Source organism: Bombus terrestris, chromosome 4 (genome assembly GCF_910591885.1).
Source record: "Bombus terrestris chromosome 4, iyBomTerr1.2, whole genome shotgun sequence".
NCBI lineage: Eukaryota > Metazoa > Arthropoda > Insecta > Hymenoptera > Apidae > Bombus > Bombus terrestris.
This window is the reverse complement of record NC_063272.1, coordinates 2,349,924-2,370,848: the sequence shown is the minus strand read 5'-3', so window position 1 is coordinate 2,370,848 and position 20,925 is coordinate 2,349,924. Positions and strand designations below refer to the sequence as shown.

Here is a 20,925-nt window from a genome sequence, read left to right as displayed (position 1 = left end):
CAACTTTAGTTGAAATTCGATTTGTACTTTGGAAATTTTAATCGGTTGCAGAATATATAATATTAGAATATATAATAACGGATATAATATGCAAAGTTAAATGTATTCTACGTCATTGTCATTATTGTTATCGTGATCGGAGAATAATATTTCAAAAGACATGACGAATATATGGCATAGAATTTGTATTATGAGAGCGAAATGGAAAATACTTTTAGTTCGAAGGTTTGATTAAAATTCAAATTTCATTATGCTTGACGAATTTCAATCGATCGTAGAATATACAGCTAAAACAGATGTAACATCGAAAGTCAAGCAATATTCTACTTTCTCGTTTCGCTTGTTATCGTCATGTACAGCCTCGTAATATTTTTAAAACCATAGGACACATATAAATGAGATATAAATACGTAAGTGCGTTATTAAATCGAAATGGCAAGTACTTTCGGCTCGGATATCGATCAAAATAATATTGAGAGTGAAATGCAAGCTATGTGTATCACGCGTTATTTCAGCGCCAAGTTTCGGTGAAGTTGAACCGAAAAATTTGATTTCAACGCAAATCAAACGCTGGTTGGCCGTGTCAAACACATATCGCCGTATCCACTGTTTTGATCCGGTTATTTCATGCGTGATGACACATATGCAAAATTGAAAGTCCTTTACAACGTACGTACACAAGTGTCCCGTGTGCTTCTTATCTCTCCTTACGCATAAAACGCTATGTGTATATTTCGAAATATGAGTAACGGTTGATTTGCTGTACAAAGTGCAACGTCACGTGATTTTTATCGAAAGGTATAATCATACCAGATATAACGTTACAGAATAAAATACGTCGCGAAATACCATTACAGCGTGCTTGGTTTTATTTTCTAATCTTTTTATCCTAACTTATCCTAACTAACAAGCTCGTGCGTGTGCCTAGTAACGTAACGGTAGTAATACAGTTTTTACGTTCACTGGCATACGTAGCTTGCAACGTAGTATACTTTATGTTCAGACTGCTGGCCATAAACTCGATTTACAATAATTATCCTCCCTCTTGCCTTGTATTCTCGCTTAATCATACACACACACACACACACACACACACACACACACGCAAAACCTTATTTTTATTATTCTTTTATTTTATTCTTTTTTTGTTATTTTACCCTCAGTTGCGATACGTAAAAGATTCTTGTAATTACGCTCCATCTAAGTGTTAGCCTTATACCTCTAACGTTATAAATAAATTCTTAATATCGAATCGACATCGCAGAAAAGGTAAAATATGGAACAGTCACATCGATTAACAGAACAGAAATGTAGTTGTTCGTAATTATCGAGATCCGAGCATCAAATTGTTTGACTACTTGATGATCTTATTTGCGTAAATATACAAAGAAAGACAGACGTCTGTCTCAGTGTGGTTCCGATCGTTCGGGATCTAAATTCAGACCTAAAACTGTAGGTTCATTCTTCGCCATGAGTTTCATAAGACAGTCGCTAACGAGCTCGCTAACCGAAAGGTCTGCGACTGCGACCAAATGCTCTGGAACCGTACGACTTTTAAAACGATAAGGATCGACGACGACGAAGACTGAAAATGCGAAATATATATGTCGGCTGGACGATAGGATTGGGGGTGGAGGTGTTGGATGAATCTTGGTTGATATTGGCCATCGATGCGGTGTAACAATGGTAGAGTTTATTGGCACAAGTGAGTGGTATTACAGCGTTGGTAATTAATCACAATGTTAGATACTCGCGGCGCTATGACGATGGCCTCGGGTCCGGTAACGAATCCGCGGTCAACGGGATGTCGAACGTGTATACTTCGTGGAAGTCTAAGTTATATTCAGGTCGCCACAGAACAAGCACTACGTACCGGAGAATTACTTGTATCGTCGTTAAAATCGTACGATAGAGTGTCTCTCCATCACGGTGACGCTGTCGAGGAAAACTACGATGGGTGTGTCTAAGGGCACGAGATCATCGGATTCGTGGAGAAAAGTCTTCATTCGGAAAGTGAGGAAAATTGGAGTTACTTAGTTGGAGGAAATAGGGGAAGGGTGCTAGCCGCCCTTAAGAGAAAGTCGCCATCGGGCCGCGTCGTTCGTGAGAAAAATAGACTTCTCCAATTTTCCCGTAGTTGGAACAAAGGTTGTTTGTCGGTTTGAAGGACTTTCGTTAAATAGATCTAAAGATTTATAGCGGGTCCTCGGGCTAGCCGAACATGTACTGTGGAGACGCACCAACATCTGGTAATCGTCTTACTCGAAGCACAGTCTGCGTGTGGCGAGCCACGGGACAGAAACCATTGAAACGTTTACCATCGTTACCATCGTTTACCATCGTATAGAGTTACTTCCTGCCTTGGTTAAACAAAACGTTCATCCCCTTGTCCGCGACTACGTTCGGCGACTGGTTGTCGCCTCGAGCCCGAGCTCATTATCATAAATCTCGAATAAGTACAGTCGGATCGAATGACAACGGCTTTCTTAATACGGCTATGGTGAAATCTAAATTACGGTACTAGGTGTCTTCACAAAGTTCCGAGGGGAAGGCTCCGGTGCTCTTTCATCTCCGACATATATATAATGCGTTCGTTTAATAACGCACGCACATTCGTACGGTAAATACGTGAGGTTATTTGGTGCAGGATGTGTAGATGTTTAATAGTATATTTATTAACAATTCTCGTTTTTCCGACTCTTTACGTACAACTCTTGATTCAACAAATGTTTTCTTAATCCGATTCGTTTCTTTTTGTCGCCCTTTAATATCCCCACGACGCACGCGATTGGTGGGCGTCCGTGACCGTTGTCACGTAACAACGGTCGCGGACGCCTACCAACCGTGTGCGTAGTGAGGATATTGAGAGACGACAAAGAGAAACAAATTTTATTTTTCCAACGTCCTTTCGTCCTTGACCGTTTACACGTGGCAACGGTAGCGGACGCCTACCAACCGCGTGCGTAGTGGGGATATTGAGAGACGACAAAAGGAAACGTATTTTAGTTTTCGAACGTCATTTTGGTCACGCCTTTTTCCAAATATTCGGCGGAGGGATTGTAGGGATATCAATGACTGGTTAGGCCTATTGGCACTTACGCTTCGATGTTATACTTGTATCGACGAAACCGTTGGAAAGTTTTGTTATCGCAGCTACATACGTAAGTGTTTAACACAGATTAACGATCGTACCTGATTAACACTAACTCTTACCAAATCTGACAGAGTCAAATGACGAGTTTGAAGGTTTCGTTTAAGTTTCATTTAAAATTGTACATTAGTCGTTATTTTTTCTTCTTCTTTTTTTGTTCATTCAACTTTATGTAAATTCTCGTATTGACAAAAATTGAGAAATCGAAAAATATAAGAATGTGCATAAAGTTAGACGAACGAAATGAATAAGGGCAAATGCACAATTTTAAATAAAATTTTCTATGTCGTTTCACCGGGCTTGGTAAGATTAGCGTTGAACAAGGACAAAAGGCGCCTTTAAACGTCTAACACGGCATTCTCTTCTCATTCTCATATCGCATCCATTTACACGGTAACGTACGACTCTCGTACTCTGTATCTCTATATCTTTATGGTTATTCCAGACAATGCCAACAATAGAAAGAAAGATTGGTTGCTGACGGCTCGTAACGTATAGCTGGAAAAGTTAGAGTTGCAGAGAGCAACTTGTTAGAGTAGCGGCAATATGGAAGTTGTACTCGCATAGGTAAACTTGGCCATGTAGAAGTCTGGGCTGGGTTAGATCGTGTTCTAAACTCGAGTTACAGAGCTAAAATAACGTATCCGGACGTGTAGATGATTCGAGTTAAAGCAAGCTTTATTTTCACTTATAGGAGGCAGCGAAACGAAAGGAATCAAAGAAAATTGTTGCAGCCTCGTGCAGATTTTGAAGTCATAAGGGGCTCGATCGTAAAACAAAATTCGTCGAACGAGCGGGTATTCTATTTACCTGATAAAGTTAAATATTATCGCCCGCGCTACAAAAGAAAAAATCTATTATCCATTTGTTCCTATCTCCACCATTTGCATACACCGTTTTTGCAACGGTAAAATTCCTTTGCAAACCATTTTTGAACGAAAACTACGAACAATGTTTTCCGCGTTACTCTGACGCGCTTTTAATTCGCCTTTGTCGCTTTTGTCGCAGCCGCTAGCATTGAAATACGTGTCGCGGAAAGGTCGTAGTTGAAGCTGCGCAATAGTAAACGAAAAAAGGCGCGATATCGGTTCATGTTGTAGGCGATTCGGCGTAAACGCGTGGGAGAGATACCCTGCAACGATTGCCGTGCTTTATTAACTATCGTAGAGAAGTTGAAAGCGAGAGAAAATTTCAGTGACATCGATGAACACCAGGCGGTATGGAATACGGGTCACGCTTATCCCGGGCATCGATTGGAATTACTCGCACGAGATACGACCACGGATAAACGTTTCGAGGAACTTTTCCGTTGTTCCCAGCGTCGTCTCCTCCGACTTGCGAAATCTTTCGTACTTTTTCCGTCGATGTAACGAGCGTAGTTTCGGTCCAATTGGAACAAGGGTCAAAGAAAGGAAGCGAAATTGCTTTTTGACTCTCGATGGCTCGCTAAATCGCGACCTAGCAAACAACGAATCAGCTTACGCGGAAATGCTGCATTTATGCATAAGAAGCGCGCAAGCCAATTTTTTCGAAGATAACTACGTTCAATTAGCATAGAATTAATATCGTAAGGTCGGAATTTTTTTCCTTTTTATATAAAATGAAAACTGGTATTTTTAACGAGACTTTTTACTCGAGCAGAAAGAACGAGATTGGTTGTTGGTTGAAGTAGCAATAACGATGTGACGATATCATCATTCGTTCGTTTCACTATTAATTTGGTGACGTTTTAACGACCAGGTATACCGGTTTCATGTTCTGTGCGAAACAATCAGATTGTGACGCGTATACGTGTGGGAAATGTTTAAAGATTCGGAAGATAAAAGAAGCGAGTAATAGAATTTAAGGATGCATAGAATTCACAGAATATGCAACGATATATAGGACATTCAAAGTATAATCTTCGTTAGGATATTTAAAAAGTACGACAAATATCTGTCCGGGTTTTAACACTTTAGTGTGACCGTAAAAATATAAATATTCGTATATCCACAATGTAAATATAAAAATTTCAAATAATATTTCTAAGTGATGTGGAATAATCGACTAGGAAGTAACAGTCGAAGACTGTTTGATGTACCCTTCTTGCGTGTCAGTATTGTTTCATAAAAATGAATTTAAAGGAAACTATTTGGAAATTGAGGTGGAAGATACCCTAAACTACGATAAAAAATACACACGTACACACTATTTATACATACGTACTGAGAGTGTTCCAAGGATGAAATGTTAAACAGCGTTGAATATTAAAACTATTTTAAAAATTAGAGGAAAATTAAGCCAGCTTACTGCTATTACTATTAGGACCGAGTATTAAGAACCAGATGTTACTAATCAGATGAATAATGAATGAACGAACAACGCAACGACAAGAACAAATTCTTTTTTTCGAATAAAGTCATCACACACACGCGCGCTTGTACGTTCACCTGAAGTATATAATAATTTATTATATTAATTAATAAGCCTATATACTCTACAATGATATAATTAGTTAATCGTTGAGCGTGGTATCGCAGGAAATGCGTGGACGAAACGTGCAAGTGCATGTTTATACTCGAACGAGAAACTAAGTTTATCGAATAGTTGAAAATATTCCGCGAACCTATTCCATAGAATTAAATAAAACGTGGCTTTAAACGTTATAAAATTCCTTCTTCTTCTCGTCTATTCGATTTAAACCCGACTTTTTCGCGCCTTCTTCTCGAACGACAGTAAATTAGAGTTGGAAATATTTAACGTCTCAAATAAATAAATAAATAAAAACTAATCGAAATTCTGGATTGCGTGATTGTGGGAATAATTTTCCCAAGTATTGAAAATTCAGGCAACATAAAGAGCTTAATACGTAAAGATCGAAAGAATGATCGAAAAGTAAAATAGAATTACCTGTCTGTATTATTTATTCCCGAAACTAATGAACTAAATAGAAAGCGAATGAAGGTGAATTTCCTTTTGAAATTTTATCTCGCATGGACAAATTACTCTATACTTTGTAGTACGTATACAGGAAATTCAATTTTCTTTTAAATGCAGTGCACGTAACCTCTGGTCTATCGAAAGGAAAAACCTACCTGAAGAGTTCAATTCTGCCATGTGATATTTAGACTCATTCTTCTTTCATACATTTTTTCTATATTTCCATTTTAACCTCGTTTCTCCTTTCTCCGCTACCGATAATTTCGCGTTTCTGTCTCCTCCAATGTTTCATCTGTCCACGATCTATGCAGTGTACGGGTGTCTCGTAGAATTTGAATTTCAATGCGCCGACAATGAGTTACCTACCTGCGGCTTGGAAATTATTTTTCATCGTCCTATTCGAGAGAGTTTACGCAATAGGTAAATTTCGTTTGTTTCGATAAGTCGGTTAAATTAGAAGCGATGCATAATAAAATACGGGTAAAATGTTTCGGGCGAGAAAGACTTCGTGGAACAGCGATTAACCTTTCGCGATTGCATGTAGATTCGATGACGAACTCGAAGATTCTTTATATCGAATAACTTTTGAAGCCACCATCTATGTTTATTTGTTAAGATTCAGATTCAAGTGATCGACCATTTCTGATTTCAAAGAGATGGCTTGGCTTTCTTATTTAGAAGTTTTACATTCAATCTTATGTACGAAGGGAACGTGAATCTTTATATTACTGCAGGGAAAGCTTGAAAGTTGGGGAAAAGGTAATTTCGTATTCTACATTCACCTTTGTTCAATTCATTTCTATGTAAATCATTCCGCGACACAGATAATCGCAATAGAAAAGGACTGAAACTTCGATAAAAACAATGTCCCGACAATCCGATAAAAATTGTCTATGCAGAGATATTTAATGTTTTCCACGCCTTTCCTCGATCTAATGTTTGTTATCTAATTTTCTATTCGTGCATTTATTCTTCAGACTCGACGAAAAGATTCGCGGACATATATACACGTGGTTTCACGAAATTCTCGGGAAACCGTCCAATTTTCCAATCGTCAGAAAGATTCAGTCATTGATATGAAAATTGGTTTTGTTCCGCTTTCGAAATTTTTCAATTCGTCGTACTCGGGTTTATGAATCCGATTGGTCTGCCCCCAACAACCTTACGACGAATTGCTCGCTAGGAGACGCCTCCATAGATGTCGGTAGAATTCGTCCAAGTCAAAAATATCCGTGGATCGTCTACCCCCTGCGGAGCAAAACAGATTTGAAGAAAATTTTCTCCGCCCATTATCCAGCAGCGTTTCGTCTTAATGAACAGTTCAAAAGACTATTAATCAGAGGATACGCCGCACGAAATCCTTTTTACGATCCGTCTCACAGTTTGCTAACCGTCGCCAGTAACAAACTCCAATCTGTTCCACAATCAACTCTAATTTCAAGGCAATCTCCACGCTAATTTCATTTTGGCATTCTAAATCGTATCTCGAAATGGAAATCACGTCCGAATACCCGGAAGATATAGTTCGCGGATCATCTCCGCGGGAAACATCGACTTTCTTTATTAATTCGTGATTGAGACTGATTTGTGTGGTTCGCGTGCTGTAATTCTCCGTATGTGCGTATAGCGCACGCGTGTGTGCGAGATACGTGACGGGGGAAAAAATGTGTGGGCGAATGGGAAAGACAGGGGTGGAAAAGAAATGTAGACGCCCAGTGGTTGCAAACAGTATCCGTACGTCGGTGTATTTACTGCTTCATCTACGTTGGCGGATAAGGTGAGGCAGCTTCAAATTGATACATCACGAATTTTATTAAGTTTTCTTCTTTCTAAAATTTGTTCAAAATCGTCGACGATAGTCGTCTATTCTGTGGCACGTACGTGCCGGTGGCTGTGAAATTGCAGCAAGTCGTATACGATGGAGGACGAGAGGAAGTTTAAAAAAAAAAAAGGATAAAAGAAACGCGACAGTTTTAGAAAAAAAGAAAAGTTGTAATTGATAAGAAGAATTGGATTGCGAACAAGCTTGATACGGATGACTGTCTTCAACGTTGTTGGTGATGAAAGTCGCAATTAGTACGTAAGGTGCAGTTATCGTACACAGTTTTGTGAATTTTAAACTTCCCTTCGATCGCCGCTGTATCTCGTTTTTAGACGCGTTTCGACGTTCGACGTTCGGCGTTCGAGCGCGTTAAAAAGTATTTTTCCGACACGCAATAAAACGTTTCGTAAAATATACGATCTTCTAAAGTGAGATTTACGCGTCGTACAATTTTACGAGCAGTTTGTTCGAAAATGTGCCTCTTAAATGCTTAAATCACTTGCACTATTTTTAGAATTAATCGTATATTCTAGCTGCCGACTTACGATAATAAAAGATAATGGATTTTGTTGAAAAGACAACTGAGAAACGAACAGATTTATTCTTTTTATATCGCATATATGTATTGTAATTTTGCATCATTACATTGTTACATTCTCATCTTCTTCGATAATGAAATTTTCTGTTCCGTACGCTTGAAAGGCTCCAAGGTATTTCGTGGTTCGATGAAACGTAGAATATAGCAGATCCATCGTGTCTTTACATTTTATCTTTTATCACTGACCTCTCACCTGCATATAATGTGGATTATAACGTTATTTTAGCATTCGCCTTTTCAGCGAAAGGTATAAAACGCGAAACTCCTCTTCGAGATCCATCGATGTTTCCATAAAATATTTTGTATGGGGTATTACCATACACGACACTTTAAGCTTTATAAACAACGTTTTCTCACTCAGTTACATCATACGAGTTACGCCATTGCCAACTGTTAGGCCGATATTAATAAAATTACAAGATAAAACAGTCGTTTCGTTGCAATTTCATTCTACGTTGTAACAGCCACACGTACTCCGTGTTTGACGAGTATACTCGTCACCGTTTACCTTTTGCGACACATTCTAGGCACACGCTTTCAAAGAGATCTGGAAGAGCTGATTAATCGTATCATAAATTCACTTATCACTCTTTTATCGCTTTTTATCGAGCAATTATCACAATTTATTAATCACTGACAATTAGTCGGCTAAATGGTAACATGGACCGTTAGCATGGAAACGTAGAAGCATTTCAGCGTTCGCTGCGTACACGGGATTTATCGAGAAAAATACAAGTAGAGTAGAAATGCGTTTATTGAAACAAAACTTTAATTAACGCCCAATTAACGGAACGTTTGCTGGTATTATTCGAGCAAAGAGCGATACGTAGCGAGAAAAATTGGTAAGCTTCCATTATACGAACTCCAATTATATAAACTGTTCTCGTTTCCTGACAACTTTAGATAAATCGTCTTCCGCCGTATTTGTCGAACGCGGTTTAACATCCGCAGCGGTCTCTCTGAATCCCGTAAAAACTGTGAAATGGAAGAAACGCATTTTGATCGTTCGCCTGTGCAACAGAACGAACGTTTCTACGTCGCTTTTCTTATTAAATGGTTTCGTAGAAAGTATTACGTGTTTCGTAGTATAGAGCCTTTTAATACAGTGAAAATACGGTCAGTTTGAAAAATCTGCGTACATCTCTTGGATAGAAAAAATATTTTCTACGTAAAGACGCAGGCAGAGAGGCGTGTGCAGTTGTTTAAGCTGTAAGCTGTTTGATAAATGTATTTTTAATATCTTTCTCGATAAATCCTTGTACATAGAAATACTCCGAAATGCTTTCAAGTTTCTCTGCTAACGATTGATATTACATTTAGCCGACTAAAAGATTATGACGCGTCAGAACGCCTAGCGTTGCAGCGCGTGAAGTAGATGCGACAGGAACACGTTTACGCGTATACGGTAATAACTCTTAGTTAAATATCAACGTTTTCCTGACTTATCGCTCGTACGCAGAGACGAGCTCTGTCACGAAGCTGATCCTCGCTTTAAATTCTTACGTACTTCGACGATATGATTATTTAACGGGGTGTCCTGAATTAGAATGTTCTAAAGCAGCGTCTTTTTGTGATTTTTTTTAGAAGGGAAAGAAGGAAACAAAATTATTGAATTTTGAGGTGTGGCTTTATATATATTTAACGAATACAACAAATTTTTTTTAATGTTAACAAAAGAATTATATCAGATTTCTAATCGTCTTCAGTCGGCGTGAAAGATTCACCTTGAAGTAAGTCTTGACTGAAATTTTTTCTTCTCGATGAACTAAAAAAGTTTGTCAAAAAGTTGATTTAAATAATTGTTATAGCACCTTGAAGTTTATTCTTTCTTCTTAAAAAACACATTTTTATTATTTTCCGCCTTTTTTTTTTAGTCCATCGAGAAGAAAAATATATAATAATTTAATCCTTTTTTGGTTCTTCGTTTCAGTGGAGGATCACGCCGATTGAAAAATGCAGCCCATGAAATAGGCTTAGAAATAATTTTACGCTGTTATAATTTTTCTTTTACTTTAAAAAGAAATTTTTTGTATTCGTTAAATATATATAAAAATATACCTCAAAATTCAATAACTTCGTTTCTTTCTTTTCCTTCTAAAAAAAAAATAATCACAAAAAGACGCCGTTTTAGAAGTGATTAACTTGCGATTTATCGTATATTTCATCTGTTGAAGTAACTTCATGAAAAATTCTACATCTTCATTTATGTATATCCATGGCCTGGAGACTGCTATTACGCAGATAAATTGCAAATAAGGAGCGGCGCATAATATCCTACCCTTGAATGTATATTATGTTCTGGGTTGCAAGGTCTAGGAACAAAGAAACTAATAAACAGATTTCTCTTTATGTTCCCTGTAGCCTCTAGCCAAAGCCAGAAGCTTACCTTTTTTGGTAATATTCTTTTGCCATAAATTTATGAACGTGCTCCCTATCCTTCCATTTTCTAGTAATACTAAAAGATTAAGGATCTGAATCAGTATTATATTATATTTATACCTTTAATTTATACCTTATATTTATACCTTTAATCATTTCAGTATACTTTTCTATTACAAATTCATCCACTCGTTCTTCGATCAGTCAACGTCAAACTCAACATCATTCAAAACACGAATTAAACGACGAACGAGAAACGCCAGTTCTACGAAACATAGAAAAATAGAAACATTCCGATTTTTCTGTTGAAACGTTATCGTTTCGAGTCAGGTGTTTCCGCTCGATGCGTAACATTTTTTACAATTGAAAGTGAAATTGTCGAGCATCGTTGAAAAAAAATTCCACGTCGCAGTATGTACGAGCAATTTCAGATAAACGCAGTTTATATTTTAATCGATGAACGGAGGCTCGATCTCGAGAACGTTTGTCGAAATTAATATTTGTAATCGTGGATTTCGATAATCCGAGAATTAGCTTTTACCTGATAGAAAAGAACTTAGTGGTAAAATATTGTTTTGTCAAACGAGAGGCTCTCTTTAAGTTTCAATCATATCGGCTACTTCGATTTCTTTAGGTCACTTTGATATTAACCCTTTCCACTCTGAATTTTATTTCAATTTCGTTACCAGCAGCTCGCAACGCTTTTAAATTCAATTTGAAATTTACTTTAACTAAAAAAGAAGACAATTTAAATAAACAAAGGAAGAAACAAATTCATTTAAATACCAGTTTTATTCACACTATTGTCGTACCTTGTAATTTTTAAGTGTATGGTATATCTTGGAACAACTTCCAGGATGCAATCCTGGCTTTTTTTCGCGCGTTTCACAAGAAAAGGTGGGTCTGAAAGAATGTCTAGTGGGACTCGACAAAGGAGTTTCTGAGATAAAAACTGATGTCGAGTCACACTCCACACAGTTACAATACAAAGCGTTAAATATGCCATGTATCGTTCGTGTACATACATAATTTTCTAATGTAATTTGATTAAATCCGCATGTTGCACGGTTGCACTTGATTGTCCGTGCGTTAAACCGCCAAGATCAATTTACTGCCGGTATCGACATTAGTATTGACATTGCTAGTATTACGCTTGACGCTTTACGCGAGATCAAGATCATGATCAAGATCATGAAAATCTATTTCGTCTATTTTTTCACATATGCCATGCAATTTCACTCCTTATCGATATATTTCAATTTAACTTTATTCCAACTTGATCGTGGTGTTTGAAATTAGAGAAAAACGTAAAATAATAAACAGAAAATAATTCCAGTAGTTTCTTACAGTAATTTTCTAAAACGATGCTACGCAATTGATAGAAATATATAAAATAACGCGTAGGGCAACTGCTGTATCATTTTACCGTGTTGCTGATTTTATCGATATAGACGTAAATTCGAAATATCAAATACCTTGACAGGATATTCGACCGGTGATCAAGCTCCTATAAACTCGATGGTATAAACTCTTGGTAAATTATATCGTAAGCATTAAGAATTTGCTATAAATCGTTCGTCGTGCCGTAAAACGTATCAGTTACAGAGCTGATAAAATTTTTCCATCGACGAACGAAATAGACACGCGAATATTTATTCACTTGACCGTGTAACGCTGGCAATTTGCAAGTCGTGCCAAATCCGCCGACACGGTTTTGCCTCTTTCTCGCCATAAAACGCACGTGTCAAGAGATTCGTGTGACAATCGATTGCGTTGCTCTTGCTTGGTGATGTTAATCGTAATTAGAAATATGTGCGCACGAATAAATTTGCAAATAAAGCCAAGAGCAGCTTGCAGCTTGCAATTTCCGTTCCGTCGGGCGATACTGCGCGAACAAATCAAAGAGGACAACAGAGTCTCATAAACAAGCGAATCTGCTAAACAAGATCTAAAATGTTAAAAACACGTCGCTGATGGCCACGAGTGGTTTACTGTATATCGAAACTTTAAACTACGTTTCTAATTCGCGAGATGCGCGGGTTACTCGTGAGATAAACGAGATATAGTGGAAACTCATTGTCTAACTCGCTACAAGTTGCAAAGAAGAAGCCACTGATCATTACTACGACGTCGTGCACTGTGCACATTGATTCGTTTGAAACGAGGTCTCTTTATTTTTAAGCGAACTCTATTTATTACCGAACCGAGGTTTTACCAATCTACGCAATTAAATTTTTCCGTTTGCACGCGAAAATTTTATCCGTCGCTCGACCCTTGACCCAGACTAGTCGACCAAACTCGCGTTTCCGCAAGGAGAGACTTAGTCAAATTTCTCATCGACCGCTCAATCGACCCGTTTGTACCGTAACTACCCTTAGGTAACACGAAAACAGAGGTCCTTGTGCCCCGGAGTACCACAGCACAGCTATGTACCTGACGATATACGCGTTAATAAGCCACGACCCATGCGCATTCTTGAACCCGATAACAGGATAGTTGCGTTCATGCGTAACATTAACATTCGTCATTTTTTCGATCAATTTACTTTATCCAATTCTATGGGATTCACGTTGCAACTATGAAAAGAATTTGCGACTGTTTAGTCGGTATTTTTCTTCTTGCTATTTATTACTCTTCCACCTTTTTTTTTCTTTTTGTACGTGAAGAAATCCTCATGAACACTCCGCTGCTGCTAATAATCGGTAACAGTAGAGTACGACAGGAGTGCTCCAGGAACCTCTCATGAATTGTCTTCAGTTGCACCCTTTTCCGTCGTCCTCTTGTTCGAGCCAATCCTAATAATTCTCCGACTGTTGAATTTGATGCTAGGGAGGAGGGGCATTGCCCCTAGCGTTATCCCCTGTTTTAGTCGTGGGTCCGTTGGGACGGCGATGAAGCGGTTCTAGGGCCGCCTGACCGCCATCCCCCTGCATGCGTTATCCTACAAGGGTGAGAGTTCTTCTTTCTCTCCCTTTCTGCTCGCTCGCAAAAGAGGCGGACAGCCTCGTATTCCTATGGTTCGCTCTCAACATCGTTTCTAGAATCGCCGAGGGTGTGTCAATCTTTCACCTATGACGTGCCGCAGGGAGTAGCTGTGTAGCTCCCACGCCGGACAAAGCTCCAACGCGTGCTGCGCCGTGTCCCTGCCCTCCCTGCTTTTTAAAATTCGCGATTTAAGATTTATATTAATTTATATTATATTTAAAATTTTCAACGTTCAAATTGAAATCTTTTTCGTTCTTCATTAAGTTTAGATTACTAGAAAATAATCGTAAATGCTGCTTTATAATCATATAATTCAAGTTGGAAGTGTGCACATACCTTACTATTATATATAGAATGAGCAAATACTGTTTACTAATATCTTCTACACGTTTCAACGATATATTCTGGACGTTTTGCTTGCGACGAAATAACGAATGCGACTGGTTTGTTGAAATAAACGAAGCCTTGTTATAATGCGTCGCTATCAATTGCGCCACAGTGGCCTCCCCTGACCACCAATAAGATAAATGGTCCATTGGGGAAAAATGTTGTCTTACATCGTCATTTTATTATTATTTTGCCATTATATGCTTGGAACAATAAAAATATTCCCGTGGCGTGCTGAGTGATACATGTGATTTCGGCTTGTCAGTCAAAGTGTTAAGGAAATTGAGCTACTTCGTAGTAATACGTCGAACTATTTTCTTTTAATTACACAACTTCCGTTTGTGTCTTGAAGTTTCGTAATAGACCTCCGTGGCCTGTCCGTGGTCCGTTGTGTTGATACGTCTTTTGCGTATTCTCACACTGAGTTTCACATCTTGTACGTCTGTACGTTGTCAGAGTTTAGGCGCAGCGATAGTACAAGTAGTTAGAGGTACGTTCGAAGGTGAAGTTCAAGTTTCAAGCTTCGAGCTTAGATGTTCAGTAGGAGAGACGCGAAGGTCGTTGGTTGAAAGAGTAGACCATTGACGTAAACCAAGGAGAAACGTAACTGAAATTCTGTGCTACCCAGGAGAGCGAGGATGATGAGAAGGGAATATAAAACAAACATATAGGTTGCTGGCAAACTCGAGGGAACAATAACTCGCCTCGTTCGCGTCAATGTCGCCATTGGTACGCGGTTATTCCGCTTTTTGATCCTCGAATTGAATTAACGCGAAATAGCAGCCGAAAGCCTTTGTGATTGACGTGACTTTGAATAACAGCGAATAACAAAAATTCGATGCGACGCTCGAGCGCGTGGCAATGGGAGCAGAGGACGCAAGTACGTCAACAGCGGTGCAATTTAACAATTCGAATGTGGCGAAGTGCATGGAAACCTTTAATCCGAATAATAGCAAAGAAATAACTGCTGTTTCTTGCACGATTCTCGAGCGGCGTCATCGACCGTTAGCTCTATCGATAGCGTCCGTCGCGAAACAACAGTTTGCGTATTGTTCGTTGATAAAATAGCCGAGTATCGATTATCGTTCAACCCGGCGCGGCAATCTTTGACCCGCGGCCGGCATTATTGTCCAATTATTGGAAGAATTCGAGAATCGACGCAGCTTCCTATTGGCTTTGTTCGAATTTACATCCAATTCGCGGAATTAATTGGATTCATTCCTTCGAACGTATCTTCATTTATCTTCGATGTGCGAACGAGTTTCGCAACGTGATGGAGCGTACCTTGTGCTACTTCGTTTACCCCAACAGACACTAAACAGAACGATTCTATCGATCAACGAGGATGAGGTGCCTTTATTTCTTTTTTTTTTTTTCCTCCTCGGTTTGAGCAGAGTAAAAACAGTGCGCGTAGAGTGCGTTTTGGCACTCGGTTCGGGGATCGGCAATCCATTAACGCTTCTCTGGCTCGTGTTGTTGCAGTTGTTTGCGATTCAAAGTGATTCGAGTTATCAAGCGACGTATAGTTTGGCGGCGTAGCCTGTACAGCTCTTAACGTACCAAGCTAAGAGTTCTCATAGAAATCACCTCGAGTGCCAAGAAACAAGTTTTTTCGCCAGCAGGAGAAAACTTGATGTAGTTCAGCCTTAACATAACATCCAGATTCACGAACGAGGGAAGCGTACGGGTAGAGAGGCGTGTGTGTGTGTGTTGGCTGTTACTTGCAAAGGAAATTCTATTCGTCGAGATCGATGGCATAGACGAAAGCTAAGAAACGATCGACCAATGTTTATTGAAATTTATATTCTTTTTTTACAGAAACGACGTTGCGACACAATCTTCCAGTGTGAGTGGTAGCTTATTCGGTAAGGGAAATCACAGTTAAATTTCATAATACGGTATTTTTATCGGTACGTAGAACGTTCTCCGGTAAAACATCAAAATTATTCAATTTTGCAATTTACAATGTTTTCTTCGCGCAAGTACCCTTCAAGTAAATTTATTAATTTACTGCAGAGATTACTCGCGTGTTTTTATTCTTCGAAAGAATTGCAAATTAAGCGTCTAACGCAATTTTACGTCGTGCATATTTATCCGCAACTGTGATACGAATTCAGAGGTTCGACAAGGAAAAAAAAGAAAAATGAAAAAATAATGTGTATTCTGTGCAACCACGGAGAAAGGAATATCCGTTGAACAACCAGTTTGTGAAATATCGATTGAATTTTTTACCGAATAACTTGCTGAAAATAACGTCAATTGTTTTAAAATTAATAAAATTTGTATTCCATGCAAAGATATTAAACCGATAGAAATGCCGATTTTATCTTGACGTTTTCCATTATTTTCAAAACAACTTTCTCAACAATTGTAGCCTGACCTTTTACGGTACACAGTTTAACCTTTATACGGTAACGCACTGTCGTAGAACGTATTTCGCGTCGTATAAGAAACAACAGAGAATAGATTTTCTGTTCGAAAACAATGAAAGAGATTTAATAAAAACAGTTTTATTATCGTGCAGGTACGAGAGACTTTTATCGTGAAAGCTATTTCACGAACATATTTACCATGGTGTACAAAACGGTGGAAAATTCAGGAGATAATTTTCACGAAAAAGAGATATATCACGTAGAAACGTATTATCGAGAAATATATATTAATTATCGTTTGTTCTAATAAATAATTAATAATTCAATTACGATACGCTTATGGTCGATTACAACTCATTCGAATATCTCGTAATGATTTAAACGAAGACGTTTAAAAGACATGCATTGCTCCTTCTATCAATTCGACCATCGTTAAGATTCTCTGAAAAAGATCATTCCGCGAGTATAAAAAATTACCTTCGTTAAGTCCACACCGTTCATCAAGTCCGTTAAGAAGTTCATCCTCCGAGGAAATGTTTAAGACAGGGGATCGAGGCAAAGCGTTCGATGAAAGGACAATTAAAGCGAACGCGTCCAATGAAAACATATCAAATCGAATTCGTTGTTAACTAATTTCTCGAATTATCGAAAAACATCGCTTTAATTGATTTTCGAACGAAATACATCGGTTCGAGGGTTTCAGGGTTTCAATTAGATTGCCGATGTTTAGATATTTATGGAAATTCGCGTAGCATGAAAAAAAAAAGTATACGCGAAACGTGAGAAGCGGAAAACACATTGTAGATGTGGCAATATCGATAGTGGACGAAACAAATTTTTATTTTGCTCGCATATTTTTATGGAAATTCGTAATTCCATCGATCCGAAATTTTATTAAAAAATATTTTTTATCGCTTCGATGAAGGTACGAATGAATTTACGCGTGAACACCCCTCTTAACGGGACCCAGAACTTGGCAGATTTGTCATCTATTTTAAAAAACCTTCCATCGTTCGATTTGATAGGCTGTTTCCCTTTTTGATCTGGTATTGAAATATTCCCTTTGCTCAGCCTGGAAGTGATCTCCAAGTCACGGAAATAAAACGATAAAAGAAAAACAGAGCGCACATAAAATTTTCCACGAAACGTTGGACATGTCTTATGCCGTTAAAATTACTGAACCTGCTCGAACGAGCTGAATAGCTTTTTTCGCAGCTGTACGACAAGTTGCACATCGTTGCACGCCATTTGTCGCGATTAGCTGCCGCCGACTAATCTGGAGAATTTCGTACAAGTCGTTGACTCGCTGCTAATTAAGAAGGCAAAGTTGCCGAGTAAGACGTCCGAATTATCTCCCTTTCTTTTTTCCCTTTTTCTATCCAAACGAAACTGACAGTATCAAAAATGAACGTTTTGGCGGCGAATAAAAAAGCTGAAACTGCGTTCCTACTAACGCGATTCTTGTCGTGATAACAAAACGCAATTACTATGCACGCCGATTTATTTAATTTTGCTTCTCGTTGGAATTTCTGAGAGAAATTTTTAGTGATAGTGAAAGTAGCGCAGGATGACAGCTAAAACAACTTAAGGCAACTTCGACGAGTTAAAAAAGGGGCAGAAGTTTATTCTACGTCGAAGATAATACCGAGCTTAAGCGGGCTTTATCGCGATATCGTTTCGCGTCAAAATATTTTTCTCAATAACGTCAAAGTCTTACGTTCGTTTTTAAAATCCTACAATTTCGATTTTCTTAACGTCTCGGAAGATCGCAGAGGAGAAAAAGCGTGACAAGAATATTTTCATTGACCTTTCCGCTTTGTGACCACCTTGTAATTAAACGGAAAGATTTTAATACTCCATTTATTCCATTCCTAGGATTCCTGAATTCCATTCATAGGAAATTCGAAATGGAACACGAAAAAATATTTAAAATATATAAAGTAGCGTTTTCTACAGCAATTGGTTGGTAAGGCAATTTTCAACCGAGATTCTACCTTTTTACATTCTCCAAAATATGGATCCGCGGTTTAATTAGAATTTATTGGGAAGAATATGCAGAAACACGATGCAAGGACGAGATACAAGTTACGAAAGGATTTGCGAGTAACTTACGAGTAGCTTAGCAGCTACGATCTGTGAAATTTCAACTTCGTAAATCTTCTACACGAGGAATAGCGAGAGACAGGAATTTTGCGGAATTGGTCTTGTCGAACTTCGGCTTGGATTATTCGATAGAAAGAGTGACGATCTGTCGTGTGTAGCGGAAAAGCGTGTGAAGCTTTTCACAGAATCGTCGCAAAGGGAAACGATTATCGCGTGAATCGCTTCTCCGAGAAATCGAAAGCTGCATCAGACCTGTTTCGAAGAAAAAGAATTTAACATACCGTGTCCCTTATCGATCCGGAGCTTTCACGGGCATTTATCCGCCAACAAGAGAAAGCTTTCGCTTTCGATATTTCTATCGGGCGCGGTGTGCGTTGTCCTGGAAAACGGCCACGAGTTTAAAGCGTCGTTGAAATGCGTATTCGCAAGAATTGTAAAGATCAGATCGCAAGCCGAAGGCAACGGGAAGCCGATGCTGACAAATGATGTTCACCGTAATATCGTAACACGACGTATTGTACGGGATATCGACGACGTTGTGTTCGCTACCGATGTTTTCCACTTAGCTGTAATTAAATAAAAGCGGGGATGATCTGAAAGATCAACGACGACAGTCAGTGGCTCGTTCTTCAACGTTACAAGTTCTTGCGATTGTCGTTCATTTTCAAAAAACGAGATGCATAGAACAGTCGTCGCGTACGTTTTCTCTGCGTTTATGAGAAATTCGAAAACGAGTACACAGAGTGTACGAAATAATGCAGAAGCGTATAAAATATTCAAAACAGATATGAGACGCGTACAGGACATTCTTTCGCTGTCCAAAGTTGCTCTAAGGGGATGAAATTCACCGAGAATCGATCTACTTTCCGATTTTCCCTTATAGCTTTCAAGCCACAAGTATACATAGAAAGAAACTTTTCGGACGAGAGTTACATCTTTCGATCAGCGCCTATCGTTCGATAAAAGTATCCGTCAATGTTACAGCAATAGCGGGAAATTTTCAGAGATAGATTTCACTCTCCGAGGGTGAATTGTGGCAGAAAATAAAAATTGCGCCATACGCATCCACGTATTCTCTGCGTGCAATTTCAAAGTTCCACAATTTGTTGAATTTACGCGTTGACGTGTGCCTGGTTAATGAAGCGCGTTTTTATTTATTTTCGTTGGAATATGTATATCGTGGTCGTTTTATACGTTCAAGAGAAATCTGAAATCATGCAGAAATGGATACAACGTGCTCATAACGTGTAAAAACGTATCGGATGTCGTATACGTAAACGTATAAAATATCTAAAGTAGAGTACCTGTTGCTTGTAACAACAGCAGGTTGTCCCCTAATCGTCTTTGTTTTACGAACATATCTTTTACGACAACGCATCTTTATACAAACACGAAAATTCAGTCAAACAATGCGATCTTCATCTTAATAGGACAAAATGGATCGACGATTTCGATCTTTTATTTTATCTTGTGAAGTTTTATGCTTCCAGCGTGTAGAAAGGTGTCTTTGCATCTTCGACTTTGCTTTGATCAACGATCGAGAATTTTATCTTCTGCAATCAAGTTTATTAAGTTGGACCAACAGAAGAGTTGCTCCAGTATTACTGTTCCTTTGCAAAATATTCTAGATTTACTTATTCGTTTATTTTTATAATTATTATTTATCGATTATGTCTTATTTATCAAAATATTTCTTTGTAGTCAACAAGCGATACGAAGGTCGTCGAATGAACAAACACGAACTTATCGTATTTGTGGTTTTCAAATATGCCGCTAATATTTATACGTTTGTTAGAAAATTTGTGCGTAGCACGGCGAAAATATGTGAATTATCAGAGGCAAAGTACTTTATTTAAGCTCCGTTCCGCCAATAATATTTACAATTATATTAATATATACAATTATATTAATTTGTACGACAATCTGCGGTTTATTGATAAATTCTCGTTTGATAGATTTTGTATAATCGGACAGAAAGCTGGCAAAGACAACGGAGAATTCGCAGAAGCGTTCAAAAGGGAATGTTACCCTCGTTCGTCAGTCTGCTTGTTAGCACCCCCTGTAAAATTAATGAGGAGATCACCCAATAAGAAATAACTGCAAATTTACAGATAGGGTTCCACCCACGCAGTGTTTACCTTCTAATGAAATTTCCAAGAGATAATGCTTTCTTCAGACAATTCCTCGGACTATTCGCGCGTTCAATTTG

At 38.4% G+C, this 20,925-nt stretch overlaps 1 long non-coding RNA gene across 2 annotated transcripts in view; it reads left to right on the top strand.

Moving 5' to 3' along the window:
- The window catches only part of LOC125384895, a 58,535-nt gene that overhangs the window by 37,145 nt on the left and 465 nt on the right, over window positions 1–20,925 (top strand). Inside the window, exon 2 of one of the 2 annotated variants that reach the window (XR_007223745.1) lies at window positions 16,060–16,106. This is a non-coding gene — a long non-coding RNA (uncharacterized LOC125384895). Of the gene's footprint in view, window positions 1–16,059; window positions 16,568–20,925 lie in introns of those variants that run through there. The other variant, XR_007223744.1, reaches the window with a different exon arrangement.